The 14,081-nt window shown below is 38.4% G+C and overlaps 1 protein-coding gene across 3 annotated transcripts in view; it reads left to right on the top strand.

Moving 5' to 3' along the window:
• The window catches only part of LHFPL2 (LHFPL tetraspan subfamily member 2), a 120,251-nt gene that overhangs the window by 57,992 nt on the left and 48,178 nt on the right, over positions 1-14,081 (top strand). Inside the window, exon 2 of one of the 3 annotated variants that reach the window (XM_054652275.2) lies at positions 3,456-3,508. The exons of the other annotated variants lie outside the window; for them this stretch is intronic. The gene's annotated coding sequence lies outside the window, so the exon portion shown is untranslated. The remainder of the gene's footprint in view (positions 1-3,455; positions 3,509-14,081) is intronic. 3 annotated transcript variants of the gene reach the window in all.

Genomic DNA, 14,081 nt, shown 5'->3' with positions numbered 1-14,081 from the left:
GGATTTTGTTGGAAGGGACCAACCACAGTGGATCCTGCGTTCCAATCTCCCTGCTCAAGCAGGAATGTCCTGGAGCACATGGCACAGGATTGTGTCCAGGCAGTTCTTAAATTATCTTCAATGAGGGAGACTCCACAGCCTCTCTGGGCAATCTGTTCCAGTGCTCAGTCAGCCACAGAGTTAAGAAGTTCTTCCTCATGTTCAGGTAGAATTTCCTGTGCATCAGTTTCTGCCCATTGCCTCTTGTTCTACTACTCAGTGCCTCTGAGAAGAGCCTGGTCCATTGTCTGGATACCTCTCTTCAGATCCTGATAGATATTGATGAGGTCCCCTCTCACTTGTCTCTTCTCGAGGCTGAGCAGGCCCAGCTGCCTCAGCCTGTCCAGCACTCAGAGGTATTGGACACTCTGCCCAGCTTTGTATCATCGGTGGATTTGCTGATCAGGCATCTGCCCCTTCATCCAACTCACGGATGAAGTTAAACAGTACAGCATTGAACCTAGAGGGACACTACTAGGGAGAGGCCTCCAACTAGACTCTGTGACAGTGATTGTAACCTTCCAGGATCAGTTGTTCAGCCAGTTCTTGCTCCACCTCACTGTCCACTCATCCAGCCCACATCCCTGAGTTTGTCTAAGGAAATCTACTGAAGTCAAAGTAGACAATATCCATTGTTCTCCCTTCATCCCTCCAGGTGCTGGTTTCATTAAAGATGGCAATCAGGTTGGTCAAGGAGGATTTAACTGAGTGAATCCATGCTGACTATTCCTGATCACCCATGTGGATAGCCTTTCTGAATGAGGTGTTCCCATCACCTTTCCAGGGATCAAGGTGAGGCTGACTGGCTGGTAGTTTCCAGGGTCCTCATTCTTTCCCTTGTTGAACGCTAGGTTGACATTTGCTTTCTTCCATTGTGAGCAGTCTCGCAGTCATATCTGCAGCACTTATAGATGAATACCATCAGGACATGTGGAACTTGTGGATGTCAAGTTTACCTATGTGGTCTCTACCCCTGTCTTCCTTGACCAAGAGAAAGTCTTCACTCCGAATTGCTTTACCCATGTCTCCTGGGTCAGAGAACCCTGAGGGCTGGTCTTGTCAGTTAAGACTGAAGCAAAGAAGACATTCAGTGAAATGTCATTCTTCTGGATTCTCTTCATTCTCTGTTACCAGGGTCCCTCCCTCCATTTAGCAACAGGACCACAAAATTCTTATTTTTCTTTGTTATTGATATATTTCAAGAAGTCTCTCTTGTTGTCTTTGACATCAATGGCCAGATTTAATACTAGGTGGGCCTTGACTTTCCTTGTGTCATTTCTACTTAGTTTTAACAGCCTCCCTTTATATTCATTACAAATGGCCAGATTCTGCTTCCATCTCCTGTGTATTTCCTGCTTACTCTTGATTAATGACAGGAGTTCCTTGTTTGTCTGTGCAGATCCCTAGCCCCATTTGCCCAATTTCCTGCTCATCAGGATGCATCATTCTTGAGCTTGATGAGGTTTGCACAGGCCCCCCTCTCAGGCCTGTCATGTTCTGTCTGGATGTCATCCCTTCCCTCCAGTGTCTTGACCACATACAGCCCGGTAACGTCACCAAACTTGCTGAGCGTGTGCTCAGTTGCACTGTCCATGTCCCTGACAATGATGTTAGACAACAGTGGTCCCAAAACCCAACATCTGAGGAACACCAGCCCTGGTTTCCACTTGGACATGAGTTTTGACTGAAACTCTTTGACTGCAACCATCCAGCCAATTCTTAATCCACTGAGTGGTCCATCTGTCAAATACATGTCTTTCCAGTCTAGAGACAAGGACCATGTCAGATGCTTTTCACAAGTCCAAGTATGTGAAATCAGTGGTTCTTTCCTCATCTTCAACAGTGTAATCCCATCATAGAAGGCCAGATTCATGAGGCATGATTTGCCCTTTGTGAAGCCGTATTGGCTGTCACCAGTCACCTCCTTATTTTCCATGTGCCTTAGCATAGTTTCCAGGAAGATCTTCTCCATTGTCTTGGTGGGCACAGAGGTGAGAATGATTGGCCTGTAGTCTTACTCTTCTACCCTTTTTTTTTTTTAAATGGAGGTCACAATTCCCTTTTTTCAGTCAATGGGAACTTCACCAGACTGCCACAAATTCTCAAATGTGGTGGATATTGTCCTGTTTACTCAGAATGTATCTCATGGGGTCCCATGGACTTCTGCAACATTAGGTTCCATGGACATGTGCATCTTCAGGTGCTGAGGATGGTTGCAAACCTGATCTTGTCCTAAATTGTGTGATTTCTCTCTCAGCCTTTCCTCAGAAGAAAAATACTCCAGTCCCCTAACCAAAACCCTGCAGTCTACAACTTCCTCACAAGCTGAAATGGATAAGTATTGATCTCTTTGCTGAGCAGTGGTGTGACATGGGAAATCAGCATGAAGCTGTATTTCCTGAATATCAGGAGAAGGTTCTTCACTCTGAGGGTGGCTGGGCACTGGAACAAGCTCTTCAGAGACGTGGTCACAGCACCAAGCCTGACAGAGTTCAGGAAGTGTTTCAACAGTGCTCTCAGTCATATGGAGTGATTTTGGGGATTATCCTGCACAGAGCCAGGAGCTGGACTCGTGGGTTCCATCCAACTCAGGATATTCTGTGATCCTGTGATGATCTTTGTAGTCCTTCACTGGACCCTCTCCAGTAGTTCCATGTCTTTCTTAGCCTTCTGCAATTCGAGCAGCATAGCTGGAGCACTTGCCAGTGAAAACCAAGGCAAAAAAACTACAGGGTACCTCAGCTTTCTTCATGTCCTGGGTAACCACATCTCCTGTTTCCTTGCAGAGAGGGACCACATTTTCCCATCTTGCTTTTATCACAAACATACCTGTTGAAGAAACTTTTCTTGTTGTCCTTGATGTCTCTGGAGAGGTTTAATTCTATCAGGTCTTTAGCTTTCCTAGCCTTATTCCTGGCTTCTCAGACATTCTCTCTACATTCCTCCCAGGCTACCTGTCCTTGCTTCTGCCCTTTGGTGTATGTCTGTCTGCAAGCTCCTTGTTCATCCATGCAGACCTGGCATTTCTGCCTGACTTCCTTCTTGTTAGGACTCATAGTCCCTGAGCTTGGAGGAGGTGATCCTTGGATATTAGTGAGTTTTCTTGGGCCTTTCTCCCAGCCAGGGCTTTTTCCCATGGCTACTTCACCAAACTGACCCCTGAAGAGTCTGAAGTCTACCCTCCTGAAGTCGAGGGTTTGTGCTTTTTCTTAGTGCCTTCGTGGTTGGAGTGATGTCTAGAATAGCTGCGTTTCTAGCCAAGCAAAAGTGGCCTTGTAGTGAAACATTACCCATGTGCACATAATCTCTTACAAGAACAAATTTTCCCATTCCAGTCACCAATAGTAATCATGAATGTTGTTTTGATGTTTTTGTCTTTGTATGTTTCTTATGTTTTACATAATTTTTTTCTATAGGTATTGCCAGGTGTTTGAAGTGGTTGACTAAGACCTAAGGATTTGGAACAGTGGTGAGTCCATGAAATTCTGATCATATTTTCTGTGTTTTCACATGCTGAAGTTTTACTACTGCAAAGGAAGGATGGAAGTTGATCAGTAGTTTATACCTTTTGAATATTTTCTTCTGAGCACCAAGTTCCTGTCCAGAGCATTTAAGTAGAAATTTTAAGAAGGAGAGGAGGGGGTAGTTTCATTGGCTGCTCTTGATAAGTGAAGCCTCTCCTCATATCACCCTGACTTTGAAAAAACTTTAAAGTAACAGTTCTACCTGTACTTTTTGAAGTGGTAACTTCAAAAATTATATATTGAAAAATATTAATATGATAATTTTTGAAGGTAACTTCAAGAATTATAAAATTAAAATAATGATGCCTGAATTGGCTTTTCAGAATAATGTAAATTTATATGTTTAGCAATTATAGAATGAGATAACATTCTAGAATAGATCATTATAGAATATCACTCTAGAAACCTGAAGTAAGTTAATAAATTACTTACCAAATTCGGCTTACAAGACTAATTTTTTTTCTTTAAACTGCAGTCTTTGTAGTTTTTAACTCCACCTCTGCAAACTGTGGTATCCTTTGTAAAGTTAAATTATTTTCCTGATCCCTTATGCTTATTGCTGATTCTTTGCATTGTGTGTGCCAAATATGTATCATTTTGACTAGAGAACAGTACAAGAAGGATCTAAGAAAGAATTTTAAAAATTTAAAATACTTTAAAAAGTGAGTTTTGTAATCTTTTTATGAATATATTATTTGCACTTCCCTGTCTGTAGGTGTAGGCTGTCAGAGACAGCCTTATAAACACACAGATAAAATCAGTGTTACTTGTACTTAATAATTATATAATAGAAAAGAATCATAGAATCATTAAGATTGGAAAAGACCTCCAGGATCATTGAGTCTAACCTTTGACCAAACACCACCATACCAGCTAAGGACATGAAGCACCACATGCAGTTGTTTCATGAACATTTCCAGGGATGGTGATTACCACATCCCTGTGGAACCCGTTCCAATGCTTAACCACCTTTTAAGTAAAAAAATCCTTCCTGATGTCCAACCTGAACCTTCCCTTGGTGCAGTTTGAAGGCATTTCCTCTTGTCCTGTCTCTGGCTGCCTGGAGAAAGAGACCAATGGAAGAAGAGCAAAATAATACTTCCAAAAACCAACTGCATTTTCTTACCAAGAGATGGTTATTTGGAATAATGTAATGTTTCTAGTTCTCTGGTTTCCATGGCAGAGCCAACTTACGTGAAATATTTCATATTTAAGGGATTTTGTTTGATTTCAGTGCTGTTGGCAGCAAATGTTTAGAACCCATATATTTCATTCCATGTGCTGTTTACTTTGATGACCAATGCAGTGAGAAGCCTTTGCCTTGATTTTTTTGTTTTTTCTTTTTTTGCTGTAATGGTCTCTGAAAAGTATGTTTACTCTTCCTTTCAAAAATTAGCATTTAGTAACAACTTAGAATGCATCTCAGTTTAGAATATTTGCATTCATGTAGGTCTGTATTTATTATGTCCTCTTTATTTCTGCTAGCATTTAGCTAGAAAAACTAGATAAGTGAATTTAAAGTTTTTCAGTTAGTTCTGGATAATTCTTTTTTGCCTACATTTTAATCTGCCCCTTGCTGCCATCCTCCACTGCCTGACAATTACTAGGACTAAACTGTTGTATCCATGTAATCATCAGTGCACAGACGGAATGAAAGCATTATAGACAGTTCATAAATCTATATTCAACAAGAAATACAGATATTCTTTTCTCCAAGTTTGATGCTGTTTAAGAACAAGATGCTTAAGAATTGAAGAGACTCTTATTAAATTCTTTTGAATTGCTTTTTGGATAGTGTTACAGATAATATAACTTACTTTATAATAATGTGCCTCAGACCAGCTAAGGGGGGAGTCCTATAACACTTAACAGAACCAAAACACAGCATGTGCATTAATAACCAAACTTAAAAAACAACTTGAGCAACTGTTAGCAGCAGCAGGTGGGAAACCAGTGTACAGGGTTAAGTGTAGTGGTGATGATAAAACTGCACAACCGATAAGATTAACTGTGAGGATCTAATATGTTTAAATGAAAATTGAAATGATAACTTTTCCTTCATAACAAAATATGTAAATAATGTTGTCTCTCTTGTGAACACAGCAAAATCAAGTTGTCTACATTTTATTCAAAGGCATGGCATAATTTGTCTTGGGGAAACATTTGAAAATAGTTAAGCACTTATTTGCATAAAAATCTTCCATTGTAGCAAAATAATTAATAAGATTGTAACTGGAAGCAATAAAAAAACAACTAAGATAAAACTCTAAAGGAGTAAATTACCTTCTGCTAATCTCTTAATAAAATCTTCAGTATTTTGCTTACTCTTTTGAGCATTCATATAGCACACTTGTGTGTGCTCCTTTTGTTTAAATATAAGTATGATAGAAGCTTATTAATGCCTTTTCTAATAAACATAATGGTTAGACTCTGAAATTGTATTAGGCAAGAAAGCACCAGTTATTTTTGTTTTCCATATAATATGAGGCAAAAAGTGATTGCTTAGTGCAGAGGTGCTAAGATCCTTCCAGGACCTCACGTCATGGCTGATGGTAATCCACACTCCAGTGAGATGACTCAGCACAAGTAGATTTTTCTGCGTGCTGAGTCTAGTTTAGACAGTGTGCAAAACTTTAGATAAGATAACAATAAACAAAAAGCTAAAGACCAAAAAAGTCCTGTGTGTCTCTTTTGCCTAACACAAAACTATCACAAAACAGTTTCCCCCATCCGGTGAACCCCCTGTAGAACCCAACAACAAAAAACAAACACCTATAATCTAAAAGTACTAATTCCAAATTTCACCTCACTTCCATTTAATAGGAACAAAAATAAAATTGGAATTCTTTTTTCCATTTTCTTTAATTTTGTCTGTCATTAGAGGGAATAAAGGACATGTTACTGAGTCAGAAAAATATTATGTTTTCAAGTTTTTCAGAAGGCACTATCAACTTTCAGGTGGAGTAAACTACATTGAACTAATAATTTGCTTATGGATTAGCAAATGCAATGGTTCATTTTTGTGTTATTATTAATGGAACCTAGTGTGGTTCGTGACATGGAGATGCCGTACCAGAAGCAGTGAGTAAATAGCAATTGCTGCTACAGGAAGAGGTGTGATGTAGTGCATAGAGCTGCCTGTCCCAACTCCTGCACTTGACTTCTGCCTCTGTTATTAACCTGCTAAGTGATATTAGGAAAGGTAATGAGTTCTTACTTCTCTTGTCGACTTAGATTGCAAAACCTTTTGTCCACATATTGAGCCTCTGTCCTTGTCACTGTGCTTTGTTGTCCTGTGGAGTCCTTCATTTGCTATAGTATTACAGTTTTTCCTCTCAGTTTCCCATTAGCTCTCAGAAACTTACTGTATTATGTGGAATCCTGAAAACACTTGAATATTTCTTCTACAAGAAGAAAACTAGTAATGTTTTCCAGAGCATGGTTTAATATTGCATCTGGTCTTGTGCAACTCAGGCTGATGCCAAAAGGGATACTTCAGCCTGTTCTTTCCCTCTCTTGCATCAGCTCCCAGTCCCAAGGTGAGTTCAAGGTAAGCAGCTGATTCAGAAAAAAAACCCCTAACTGCCAGTGAAGAAAAACTAAATCAGGAACCTATGCTAGCCTAGCTGGTCCTGTGGATGAGAAATTATTAGATGCAACAAAAGGGACAAAGACACAATAAGCAGCTGGAAGTAGGTGGGAAGAGTGATGCTGTTTCTTTCAGCAACAGGTAATAAATATACCAAATGAGACATAGCATGGAAACCTAGGCTTATTAAGAGCTGCATTTCACAATCATATTTTGAACTCAATAGAATAGTGTCTTATAATGGTTGTGACAGCCCAGCTACAGTTCTGATGATATTAGCTGCTGGTACTGGGTATATTTTTTTCTAATACAACTTTTTAATTGGTTTTTTTTTCCCTAAAGTAACAGTTATCTTTTTATCTGCATTACAATTTCAAGGCATATTTCTAATGCCTAAATATAACCTTTCATTTTATTTTAATTTAAACTGAAGTCAATTTAACCCTGCAAATTGGGTGACAGGAGCTGCTCTTGATGTGATAGTTTCTACAGACCTTATATTCATAATTTCCCCTTTAAACTCCATCAAGAAACTTGATTCATCCTTGAAAATTATTTGTGTAATTGGAGTTGACTCTTTAAGGGGCATTTTTCACTCATTGCCCTTTCTCTAAAAAATGTACGCAACAGTTTAAATTGGTTTCTTTGATCTTGCTTTCTTTGTGAGCCTCATGTACTAAGATTTTGTCCTGAAGGACCTGTCTTCCCCACTCACCATAAGTTTCCATGAAACAAAAAAGGGATGAACAGGACTGAGGAAGAGAGACATGAAATATTAATATGATTTTGGAAAATGTACTGACTAAGTGAGGAGCCTTTACACATGCTTGTGAGGACATGGATGTTTCCTGTCAGTTGCATTCATGGGCGAGGTTGCTGAGTGAATTCAGCTAAGCAGGAGGAACAACAGTTCAGCAGGAGAAAAAGCAAGTGTGCCTCTGAGAATGCTGCGGCCCAAGAGGGACCCTGGCTCTCAAGCATCTGTGAAAAGGACCTAGCCAATGATGTTGCTGAAATTCACATCTGTTATTTCTTACTGCCCACTTCTTTGGCAACGGCCAGTCTTCATTTTTTCCATTATAGGCAGCTGCTGGAACTAAACTGAGCTTAAGCTTATTTTCAGATGTGCTAAATAGACTACATTTTACCATTATTCCTTCCCCCCCCACCCTCTTTCTTCTACCACATACTGCAGCTTACTGACTTGTTTCCAAAGTACAGGATCTGTGAGTTGAATGCTCAACATGTGTCTGGAGATAAGCAGATGTGTTATCCTTGTGCATGCAAATAATTATTTTAAAAACGGCCATCATGATGTCTGGGAAAAGAAATATTCTTGAAGAGAAACTGTCAGTGAAATCTATATAAATTGTGACAGAACTCACCAACAGTTTCATTGAAACCTGCTTTCAACCCTGGATGACTAACTTTATGAAGAAAGTAAGTGCAGAGAGCTCAGTGGTGGTGCCAAGTACTTTATTACCAACTAGAACTGAGCTGCTTGAAATAATGAATTCCTTTTGCATTTCTTGAGGCTATCTTACCATTTTTCTTCAATGTCCCCTAGAGGAATTTTCTTACATCCTTCTGGCCTTTCTTGCTTTAAACTATTGGAGCTGTTGAATTACTTCCCAAAGCAATTAAATGGAAGAAGGTATTACAGCCTCTAAGCAAGCTGGAAAATAACCTGTTGACGGCTGTTCAAATTTGTGCGTCTAAATGTGCATAATTGGAATGTAAGAATATATTTTTCCCCAATAACTTATGGAGGCAGACCATGGAAAAAGCATTCAATGATTGTTACAAACAGCCTGATGAGCAAAGATTGCTGGCTGAACTTGTTACGAATACCAGGAAACCACCAGAATTCCTTCACTGATTTTTAAATCAGCATGAGATCATGGATGTGAGTTAATTGAGGACATATACTAATGTATGTAGTAAGGTATCCCTGACAGTTGAGTGCTGTGCTCTGATCATACTGCTGCAGTTTTGCATAGGGGTAATGCTTCCCTCAGAGCACTAGTCACAGATCCCTGCCAGGTAGTGCAGAAGGACTTGAGACAAGGGCTATATCACAGCGAGAGAACATTACCAACTTTCAGTGCCATATAATGGATGGGAGGAATGGATGGGAGGAGGTGAGGCAACATACCAGACCCAAAGATGGGTCAATCTTATGCTATATACTAATATCCTAAAATACTTCAATATGCCCATGAAGAATGCATTTAAAATAAGTATTTTATTGTTTCTAAATATTAAATGTTATAGTTTAAAAGCTTGATAAAATTCTATATTGCTGTAATTAAAAAAAAAACCCGCTGTACCAAATGTAGGCTGATTATTTTCTTTGGTTTTGTGCTTTTTATATCTCTTTAAATCTGTTTTTTTTTCCCTAAAGCAAAATAGTTTTGTCTACTTGTAGAAGGTTGCCATAGTCCTTTCCACATTGTTTTCTGATCCACTTCTTATAGAAATCATGCAGGAAGATAAATATTTTCCTAAAGATTCTTTTGGGGGTAAAATTTAATGCAGTAGACAGTGAAAAAAATTTATAATCTCTAAAGATTTATGGATTTTATTAAATGAGGGAGAAATCTTTCCCTGTAGATATTTTTTTTTTCATGTATTGGAAGAGTTGAATCTGAGAAGAACAAAAAGAAATTCTATATTAGGGAGGTTGAAAACATCCATTGAAGTCCAACTAGTTTTCCAGATTGTGCTGAGCATATTTCTCTCATGAAATTGGCTACTATTGCTCATATTTCTTCCTGAAACTGTATGATAATAAAATACTCTTGCACGGGCATATGTAAAGACATTATATTTTGTGCAATTAAAGCATTTTTTTAAGTCTGCCTCCCCAGCATTCTCATGTATAGTTGTTATCAAGTTCTTTTTATTTGTTGCTGTATTTTTTTTAATAATTGTTTTCCTGGCAGCTGGAGCAACTCTACCTCAAAGTTAATACTAGCATACTAAGACTGTGTCACGTAGAGGGGATGCTGCTTTGTCTGCATGTTGAGTAATCTAAGTGAATCAAAAGAAAGTGCACCAGATGCCACGACTCTCACTTGGGAAGCCTTTATCCCATTTATTTTTATTTCTTTTCATCACTAATATATGTTATAGTTCCTTCTTATTAAAGGAAATGCATGGACAATAATAGCACACTAATCTGTGCTGCATTTCAGCAAGTTATTTCAAAAATTCATCACTTCTGTTTTAGGATGGTGCTCAACTAACAGTGATGAGATAGGAATTAGGATTAGCTGTGCAAAATCATATTTTTTAGCATGTTGTGTGACAGTCTGAAAGACTGCTATGTTCTTTTTTCCAAATGCATCTGGAGGCACAGCTCAAAACATTAAACCTATGGAAAGCCTATCAGAAGTTTTGTGTGTTTAAAGGTATTTGAGTATCCTTAGAAGTAATCTGGTTATGTTGGCACACTTTTAATAATTTTACCTATTAAAGCATCAGATATCTCTACATAACCTGAGCAATCTTCTAATGTTGCCTGAGTTCAATTCAAAATGACCGAATTATTATATGTTTGAAGTGTATTGCAATAATCAGAGAAAAGAAATTGTTTCTTGGCTGAAGTAGTGGAATGTAGTAGTTGTCTGTAGTTGTCACCATCTAAGGAAGCACCCATAAAGTGGGGGGGGAAAGGGTTTTCAGATACAGATTCAGATCTGATACATTCAGATACATTCAGATCTTCTATAATACTCTGGAAAATATACGCATGGAAATAATACACATGGAAAAGCGAGAAGTTTCTGCATTCACTTCTGAGTATCAAGTCTCAACTCCTCTGTTAAAAGCATTTCTGTTTTTAAAAGTTGACTTTGTAGAGTTTCACAAAGATTGATGAAAATTAGAGAAGCAGATTAAGAAAGGGATGAATAGCAAGCAAAACTGTTTAAAAAATGAAAGCCAGTGGCTAGAGAGCAAGGACACAAAGGCTGAAAGCTTAATTCCCTGTCTCCCACAAAATAAATAACAGTTGTTCTTCCTACACCCCAAGATGGGAGCTAGTAAACTTTCAGGTGTCCAAGTGTGAGGTGTCTAAAATGTTAGACTGTTGAAGGAGCTTCTGAGGAACTTCTGAGGGTTGTGATGTCACCTCAATTCAGTGTTGTGCTCAGCTGCTTTGGGGCTTAATTCTAGGGTGGAAAGTATAGCAGAGAGCACAGAGCAAATACACTTCTGAGAGGGGTTTTGTTAAATCATTTTAAAACTAGACTGTAGAAAGGACAAGAAATAAGCTTTATTACTCCGGTACACTGCCATAAAACCACAGGGCTTACTTGCTTTCTCAGAGTGTAAGATGTTTGTGCTTAGACATCTGCAAAACTTACTACAGAGTTTTCATTCCTTTTCTTCTGTAGGCTAATGATACTGAGTATCATTAGCAGCTCCTGCTCTGCAAGCCTTTATTCACATTGCTTAGATATATGAAAATTCCTTTTGAGGGTGACAATCTGCTGTGAGTACACAGAGATGTATTTAAATGTCTGGAAAAGGGACCAGGGCTGATACTGAGCTGGCTATTACTTAGTTCCATTTTCACTTCTTCTTACGGGAAAAAAAGTTATTTCTACTTGAAATACACTAAAGTGTTTTGCATAAGTAAAGAGCTCAGTTTCTTCAGCTGTTGCATTACATCCCTTTTGAAAAAATATTTTGAATCTAAACAAGGATTTTGGTTCCATTCTTTTCCTTCTTATTACAGGCTAACCAAAAATTGTCAGCTTCATAATAGATCTTGCAAAAATTCTGTTTACTCTTTGAATGAGTTCTTCAATCCATCTTTGCCATGGATATAGACATCCCTTTCGCTAACTTTGTTGCATTTGATGACTAGAGAAATAGGGCAGCCTTGGTCCCCATTTGTGACTGCTGTTGTGACAGAGCAGCTAATCAGTACGTTGAGCTCAGCCCACTTGCTGAGGCCATCAGCTTCATCTGAGGCTTGTTCTTTTTCTCACAGTTTAGTAACCAAATTTTGGTGAGAGCCCTTGGTAAGATGCAGTCCATTTGTTCTGCTAACAGCCCAGATGCGGATATATAAAATCCCCTTTCCCTGTTGCTCCTTGCAACAACAGGTTTAATTGTTATGGGCTCGTAGGAACCAATTAGATTAACAGATGTTAAAGGGAGCCAGTTTCAGGTCTTGGTGGGAAGCAGTAATTTGAGAAGCCTTGTGTAAGGGCTTGCTAACACCTAGGTGATGAGTGTCTGGGTTTGAGGCTTTGGGTGCCATGAAAATTGCATCACTCTTCTCCTGTTTGCTGAGGCCAGATGGGAATGTTTTTAAGAATAGCAGCCAGAGCACATTCTTACTTATTTTAGCAAATGACAGCATGTTCTAGAAGCTCATAGTTGATTTTGTTGCAAATTTCCCATAATGCATTAAGCTCTGTTGAACCCTTATGTTCATGCTTGCTTGAATATGTCTCGTGGAGAGAGTTTATTTTGGGGTCTTTTTGGTTTTCCATATTAAATGGCAAATTAGTTTATATATGAAATATTGTAACAGTTTGATGTGACAGAGATCTGTTAGTTCATCTGCTTTATCCATTGTGGAATCAGAATTGCTTCCTGCTGGGTGCAACCTGAGAGAAAGTTTTACGTGTTGGAAATGAGGGCAGGAGAAGTTTTTTTCTTGTTCCTGTTACTGCCTTAAGTTGTTTTGGTCAGTGCTGCAATAGCAGAATCTGCTCTCAGCAATGGTTCAGATTTGCAGATGTTTATGTGGATATTGAAAGGCAATTTGTTTATGGCTTTTAAAAACTTAGTAAGAGTTTCAAGGCTTTTCAGAGGAGATGAATTTTAAAATATAAACTATGTCTTCACTTGTTTTCTCAGTCACCTTCTGATTTTTAAAGTGTTGATTCTTACATGTCCACTTGTACCTTGAATAACATTTGAATCATTTTGAAATCATAGAACAGAATAACAGCTTTTAGCAACCAAGGCCCAGTCAGTGTTGTTTACTTACTGACCATTAATTTTATTTGGTTGGTAGAGGAAAAAATAACCCAACCATAAGATTTAACTTCATCTATGTCCCTGCAGTTCTGGGCTTGTTCCATCTTATACATGGGTGGAATGGCATACCATTGCTATCAAAAGCTGTCCAATAAATACTTGTTATTCTCTGTGAGGAAAAAAAATGAAACTTCTTTCAGTTTCTGAAATTTTTACACAGCAAAGGAGACACGTTGGAATTCATGTATGTGGATCTTGTTGAGCATTCACTCAAAAATTACCATTAGCAGATAGCACTTTTGTAACTGTGCCTTGGTTTTGTATCACCAAAATTTGATACAAAATAGTCTGGCATGTGACCAAGGGTGTCGCCTGCATGCTCAGTGTCTTGATGCATATATGTAAACTGACAGATTCCTCTCTTTCTCACCGCAGTAATGAAATTATAAAATGTAATTATGGGCACCATGGTTGAGGCTCCTAAATGTGTGACTCAAGGAAAACACTAGATATGACTCATGATAAAATCACAAGAGCTAGAAATCATTTGTGCTCACTTGGTTTCGATAGGTATCGGCTATAGTTGCACATTTCTTTACAGGATCATGCTTGTAAGTTCAGCTAGCAGCATATTTTTGTGGTAATATCCATGCTAATAAAAAAGAAATTAATAACACTGGGAACTGTGCAGTGGTATTTTGAGGATGGAACTTTGTTTTCTGTGCCAGCTGATGAAATAATAAGTATTGATTTAAGTAATTATACCCAGTGCTTCACAAAGGGACTATATAAGTTTGACTTAATATTTGCAAAACATAATATATTAAATAATGTGACACAGAACTTTACAGTGTGATTCATTGGAAGCTAATGTAATATAAAACATAATGTATTTAGTAGCAGGATCATGTTCCAAAATAGGTCCA

This window comes from Agelaius phoeniceus, chromosome Z, assembly GCF_051311805.1.
Source record: "Agelaius phoeniceus isolate bAgePho1 chromosome Z, bAgePho1.hap1, whole genome shotgun sequence".
Lineage (NCBI taxonomy): Eukaryota > Metazoa > Chordata > Aves > Passeriformes > Icteridae > Agelaius > Agelaius phoeniceus.
Note: the sequence above shows the minus strand (reverse complement) of the source record. Positions and strands in the feature narration are given on the sequence as shown.